Below are 7,904 nucleotides of genomic sequence, written 5' to 3'. Positions count from 1 at the left end.
TTAGAATGCGTAAGGGTATAACAATCGAGGCGGACGAATTTTGATGGGATTTTGAAAGAAAGCAAGTAAGGTAGATATGGAGTGATTGACTAAGTTGTTTATTGTCGTTTTCAAGACATTAAAGATGCCTGAAGAATGAAGATGGAGTACAAGGATTATGTGTACAAAAATAAGGACGACATTAAGACTTGCAACAACTAGATGGTAGCAAGTTGTTAAGCCTCACTATGAGGTTTGAGAGAAGGTGGTGGAGATGAGGGTGAGAAGGGACTAGGCTATTTTCAAGAATCAATTCTAATTCACGCCGGAGCGTTGGACTACAGAAGTCATGCATCTCGTAAAGAGATGGTGGAGCAATGTAGAGAGAGGAAAGGCTTACACAAGGTTTTTATTGACTTAGAAAAAGCTCACGACAAAGTCCCAATGGAGGTTCCATAAAAATGCTTGGAAGCTAGAGTTGTACGAATATCTTGGGTCTATCATCCAAAGAAATAGGGAGATTAAAGAGGATGTTACTCATCGTATTTGATGCAGTGTGGATCAAATGGAGGCTCGCATTCAGAATCTTGTATGATAGGAAGGTGCCACCAAAACTTAAAGGCAAGATCAGCTGAGTGATTATTAGATCAAGTATATTGTATGGAGTGAAGTGACAACTAGTCAATAACTCTTACATTCAGAAGATGAAATATAAGAAATGAGGATGTTATGATGGATGTGTGCATACTAAGAGCGATATAATTAGAAATGAGGATATTTGGGACAAGGTGGGAGTGACTTCGGTAGATGACAAGGCGCGAGAAGCGAGGATGAGATGGTTCGGGCATGTGAAGAGGAGATGCACAAATACTTTAATGCGTAGGTGTGAGAGGTTGTTATGGATGATTTCAAGAGAGGTAGATGTAGACTGAAGATACATTGGAAGAGATCATAAATAGACAGGAGGTTAGTAGGTAGTAGTGTGTTTCTTGCGGCCATTTCATATTAATAGTCATAGTATTGCTCTAGTAGTTTCTTGTCCTTCAATTTTTGTTAATCTATGTTGTTCCTTGTACCTCGATAATCACATTATTTTGTTGTAGTTTTTGTATAGTTTCTATTTGTTGTTTTTTGTACTTCTGTTACTTCTTTTTCACTATTTTTTTTGAGTGTCTATCAGTAACAACCTCTTTACCTCTAAGATAAGATAAGATCTCCATATACTTTATCCTCTGTAGACCCCACCTTTTGGAACTACATTAGATATATTATTGTTTTCATATGTCAATTTAGGTTGTATATTTTGCCCAAACAATTCATTTACATGCATAAAAAGGACTATGTAAAAATATAAGCTGCCCAACTTTTGACAAGTTAGGTGGTGGGTTGTAGGTATTTTTTGCCATCCTTAATGGGAACCGGTTTCTTTGTGTTCAAATAGAAAATGTTGTAATCAAGAATGAACTAATTCAAAGAATATAGGAAGTATTGAGGAACTTTTAAAAATAGCAAAGGTTTAAAATATGATTAGGTTCCTTAAATACGGTTTGCTTAATTATGTTTCATATTTATAGTTCCAGTTGTTATGCTAATTTTTGTTTGTATATTTCACTACATTATACAAATGGGCTTTCAAAAAGATTGTATATACAAATATAAATTTGCTTTAGAGATTTGTATATGAGCCCCTAAATTCGGTTTGTATACAAATACAAACCTTATGAGATTTGTATTTGAGCCTCCACATATTTGTATATGAGCCCCGAAATATACAAATACAAAAGAAAATACGAATTTGCTTTAGAGATTTGTATAATATCAAATTTCATTAAACTATAGCGGTGACTCATAATTATGTAAAACTATAAATATATTAAATAATACACTAGTAATGTTTGCCATTTCGCGTAATTTTTCCTGTAATATAACCTCCAAAAACACACACAAAAAGAAGAATAAGATTATATTAAACGAATTTCTCTCTCAGATTTTTGAACACAGCTTCAACTTCTTCTCTTCATTTAAATAAACCCTAATCTTTATTTCTAACAAAGTTTAACAAATATGATTATGGTATAATATGAGTATATTCAATGTATATATATATTATACACTTATTATACTTTAAATATACACTGACAATAGCTACAAACATTTACGGCTAGGGGAGTGAAATTCTTTATGCCCGCTTGGCTGAAAATGTAGTTTTTTTTTTGTTTTCTTCTAGCTAAAGATGAAGAAGTATTTACCACTGCATCACAATCCTTGTTGATTTGGCTAGAAATGTTAAGATCATACAAGTCGATTAATATTGTGTATAATTTGTTGTACGTTTTTCATATGATATAATGTATTTAACTCTACATTAGATAAAGTAAAACCATATCATACAAAGAAAAGAAAGAAGAGGAGAAGTTTAATTTGCAAAATCTATTTACTAATGTTCTAATTATTTCATAATTTAATCCTTTCCAGAATATTTTAATTAGTTGTTGAATCTCAGATCAATATACATGTTCAGCACGTACGATCACCCTAACTTGTATACCATTATCTTTTCCCTTGTATATACATTAATCATTAATTAACAAGTAAAAAGAAAATAACGATTTTTATATAATTCTGTGTAATATCTACTCTATTCATTTTAATTTATGTGACATATTTTAGATTTCGACATTCAAATAAGTTTATCTTTGACTATAATTTTTTTATATATCTTTTAATATTTTGATTTTTCAATTATTGTAATTTATAACACTTTTTTACGTAGTTTCAAATATAAAATAAAGATTTCATACCAAAACTCAAAATCAAACTTTAACAATTTGACTCTCGAAATCTGAACTATACCACATAAATTAAAATAAAACGAGTAATATTTTTTTATAAAAAGATAATATACGTCAGATCTTGGAACTCAAACTTGGTGGGAAACCAACTTTGCCTATATAATGGGAATTTCGAAAGTCACCTAGAGCCTTTTGACTATACTTTTGTGAGTTTTCATATGCTCCGTTTCAAAATAATTATCATATTTTATTTTTTAAGAATTAATTTAAATAATTTTTAAAGTTAAATTAGATTAACGAAAAAACAAAACTCATGTTTATGAGAGAAATTAGGGTATAGCCTTGTCGCATAGGACGAATAATGCACTGGCAGCTAACGTACATTATTAGACTTAATTCACAATGTGGTCCAACCTTTCTCCCAATTTCGTACATTGTGAAAGTTTAAGTGTACTGAATTGTCCTTTTGTATAATTGTTTTTTTTCTTCTTTTCACATTCTGATCATATATTAAATTTTTTAAGGAAAAGATTCAAATATATCATCAAATTGTGAGAAAAGTTTTATTTATATCATTCATTAAAAATTTGACTTATTTGTGACATTTTCGTTTGAGAAAAGACTCTTTCATACTATTATTTGTTAACTGAAATGACAAGAAAGTATAAGCATTTTCTCGATAAAAAAATTGCTGGCACTCGCAATTTACATCACAAATTAAAGAAAAAATATACATTAATTAACTATTATTTTGATGATAAGAGTGTATTCAATGAATAAAATGTTTATCCATGATGCTATTTAGTAATTCAGAATTGAATTCTCACTAGAAAAAAAAGAGAAGGAAAATTAAGGTATAATTAGTTAAAAAAATTGTATCAACAAATATCACTTAAAAGTTTTCAAAAGCAAAGCATGTAATAAGTGATTATAAAAAGAATTAAAAAAGCTTTAGTAGGTAAGTGGAAACAAATTTTGTAAATCAAAAGGGGTAAAGTAACAAAGAAATAGATCTTGTTTTCTAATTTATCACAAACCCCACATGCATTTAATATTTCTATTGACCTTTCAATATTTTTTGTTTTTTTTTGCATGGCATCTTCAACGCTTTTACCTACCACAAAAAATAATATTATCTTACGTGACACAAATTTAATTGAAAAAGATTACTGGTCAAATGATATTTTTTTAAATATAGTTTTATTATATTTACAGTCCTTATTTTGTGTGTGTATAGAGACTGATTTTTGACTATAATTCATAAATTGTTAATTCCGTGTTTAACGGCAGAAAAATGTGGAAAAGGGAACACGTTAAAACAATTAATTAATGATACTTCATTATCTTTGATTTGGACTTCTTTTTTTGTCCTTTTTACTAGCGTAATTTAGTTTTATTATAATTAGATACCAATTTTATCATATTATTCATTAATACTAATATCATAAAATATAACCTTTAATTAGTCTAATTATGTAAATATTATTGATACAATATACAATAATAGCAAATTTAATATAATCTCACGTTGCATCGTTTCGCATTTTAGCCATATATATATTTTCAATTATTTTCTATCATTTGTAAAAAAATCAAAAATTCCTGATACATAGGAATGATGCTGATACATCGCGATTTGATACATAAGTCATTTTCATGATACATCGCTAGTTGATACAAACCAAACACAAAATGTATCAGTAAAACATAAGTTTTATTGCTATTTTTGTTGTGTTCATGATATATTAGGTGTTATAAGCTGATTCATAAGTTTTATTGATATTACAATGTTTGATTTGTATCAACTAGTGATGTATCATGAAAATGACTTATGTATCAAATTGCGATGTATCAACGTCATTCGTATGTATCAGAAATCTAGAAAAAAGAGGAAATTTGGGTAATTACCAAAAAAATGAGGATAAATTGTGATTGGACTTTTTCAGGGATTTAAGTAAAATACCTATTATTGCTCTTGATACTTTTGAGCCGAGGGTCTGTTGTTGTTGTTAGTATTATCTCACGAATAAGAAACATACGAATATTGTTGACACTGTCATTAAATAGAACTAGTATATTGTACGATACATTTTCAATGATTTTATGAAATTGCTGAAGTTTTTGTGCGGGGTAGGTCAAATAGATTAACTATGTAATTATTTATACTTTATTTAGATTAAATTAATGCTACTTCAATTATTGAGTATGCGCTATTCTATCTTTAGATTAAAGTAATGTTAACTCCGTGTTCCTCGGATTTTTATAATTATTAGTTCTATACTATACCACAACCCATGTTGGTCATCTCTTCCTCAATTAATTATGCAAATAAAGAAAATATAATATTGTTACTCATGTAATAATCAAAAAAGAGATTTTTATGTTCTATATCACTTGATCCAATCTTATAATTAAAACGATCTTATATTTTAACATTTTATTTTATTTAGTTCATTTTTTGTAAATATTTTAGGAAATATTAGGTGTACTAAAGTGAAAAATCAAAAACTCTGTTGTTGCAACTTACTAAAAGCTTGAAAACTCAAATGGATATATTGTGATTTGTTGAAATTTTTGATAAATTGATGATTGAACTTTGTTGGAATATTATTTTTATGTTGTGGTTGTAATTCAAATTATGATTTGATCCATTCAAATAAAATTTCGAGATTAAATTTCACAAGGGACAACACACATATTTTATAATATAATACTATATAACAATGTGTCTAAAACACCTCTCATATACTATCTTATATTTTTATATAAGATTGACATGTTGCTTACTATAAATACATAATATTGTATAATGTTTGTATAAGTATATAAATATATGCTGTTATGAAAAAAAAAGATTGTGAATGTAAACTGAGAATGTAGCTATGTGGGTGCAATGTGTTATGTTAGGCACTATATTTTAAAAAAATTACCACAAAAAAGTTATAAGCAATCTAGACATAGATTAGGAAATATAATAATTTTGGTCCTTTAAGTTATCGTCTTATTATGATTTTGATCCACAGGTGAAAGTAACCGATGTCTTGATCATTCAATTAATTAAAATATATTATTTTAGTCTTTAAATTAACAGATGTTTAAAAGTTTAAAAAATAGAGTATAAAGAGAAAATATTTAAGAATTGCGGAAACATGAAAGAGAAACATATCTTTGAACATTTTCAGATTTTCTTCAACTCTTTGTTTTGTAAAGCCGATAATTAATGTGAATGCACGTTCGATTGTTACGAGGGAACTCAAGAACTGAGGATTATAATCTAAAGTCAATATTTATATTTATTTTCGGACATCCTTTTACCTCTATTAAAACTCAATTATTATCTTTTTTAATTTTAAGAACACCGATCTGCTGTTAGAATCATTCTTTTGGCGATTAGCGAGACCCTAATGTACTTGAATTTGCCTATTTCTTGCTTCCGATATATTTTGCATCTTCATTGCCGCAATGTATTACTCCATTACATAGTTTCAATGCCTCAAAAATTTATTCTCTACTTCACAATTGATTGTGCATTTATTATTGGCTCATACTTCACCCTCAAAATTTAGAAGGATCAATTTATACATACATCTATTTAACAAATCACAATATGTATTGCATTTTTTTACCTCTAGCTCTTCGCTTGTGTAGATTTTGTTAAATATTCCGTGTTCTTAATAAATATTTTTAACGTCCATTAAATTTAGGGACTAAAATAATATATTTTAATTAATTAAATATTAAATATACTAAGCTATATAAGACAAGGACCAATATCGCTTCAAGGTAATAACTTGAAGACCAAAATGGCTTATTTCCCCATAAATTATTACTTTCTTTATTTTAATTTATTTGATCTATTTTGTTTTAATATGTTTCAAAAATAAGATCTCTTTCTCTTTTTAACAATTTTTTTATTTTCAACTTTTCATTTTGACATATATCTTTAGTCTGTTTCAAAAAAGGACTCTCTCTCTCTCTTTTTAATAACTTTTTAAATTCAATTTTTCACATAATATATTTAACACCATAAAATTAATAAACATTTAATACAATTGATATATTTTTAATTTTGAAATCACAAAATTTAAAAATATTTTTTATTTTTTTAATTTCGTATCAAATCAAAAACATCCAAATAAATTAAAACGAGACGAGTATAAACCGCTAAAAACAAAAGAGCAAACAAAAGAGAATAGAAGATCTCTGACTAGTTGTTACAAGTATTTATTTAATATAAATAGTATGTCGGTAATAATTACTGATCGACTAGGTCAATGTAGGTAAGATTTGTTAATAGATCCATATATCTTTTTTAAACTAATGGAATCCTATAAGGAAATTAGTAATTTTACCTATGTCGGTGATTAAGTTATGCTAATAATCAATTGTTTTGCCAATTAAAATGTCAAATTCATTGGATGAACCAAATGAAGTCCTTCATGTAGATGGAACTACTATTCAATTTTATGAGTATTTATTATTTAGTTATTTATTTTTAAAAATTGAGAATATAAGAGGAAATTATAAGATGTAGAATCGAATCAATACAGTACAAGAGATATTCAGTAGTAATATTTTTTTTTTAAAAAATAAAACATTTAGCGTTAACTAATTTAATGTTATTGCATCTAAAGTCCCTAAAATCTTTAACAATATTTATATAAAGTGTTGGTTATAAATACTTATAATATAACGATAATTATATTATTGCCGTTAAATAATTATCGCGAAAACCTTTAATTTGTTGTAATAAATCTTTTCTAACAAGGTAAAAGTTTAGATGATCAACCAATTGTGCTATAAGATTCTCTATTCAGTTATTGAATAACGTTTTTTTAATTAAACATAATTAAGCGAAAAAAGAGGCACGTCTTTGGTTTATTAAATATGTGTATTTGACAACTTGGCAAACATTCATTGATTTCGAGAGGAAAAACAAAAATCAACCACAGTTTAGTTAGTGAATATTTTAAAGAAATGTGAAAAGATTAATTTACTTGCATGGATTAGACAAAAGAGGAAGAAAAGGAGTACTATAATATTATTTTGAAGAAATGAAAGAAAAAAGTGAAAAGGACGGGTTTTGTAGGGCTAAATTAATTCATAAGCAATCTTGATCCCATTTTGAAATTG

The sequence above is a fragment of the Solanum dulcamara genome, chromosome 9 (assembly GCF_947179165.1).
Source record: "Solanum dulcamara chromosome 9, daSolDulc1.2, whole genome shotgun sequence".
In the NCBI taxonomy this organism is placed as follows: domain Eukaryota; kingdom Viridiplantae; phylum Streptophyta; class Magnoliopsida; order Solanales; family Solanaceae; genus Solanum; species Solanum dulcamara.
This window is presented reverse-complemented; position numbering follows the sequence as displayed.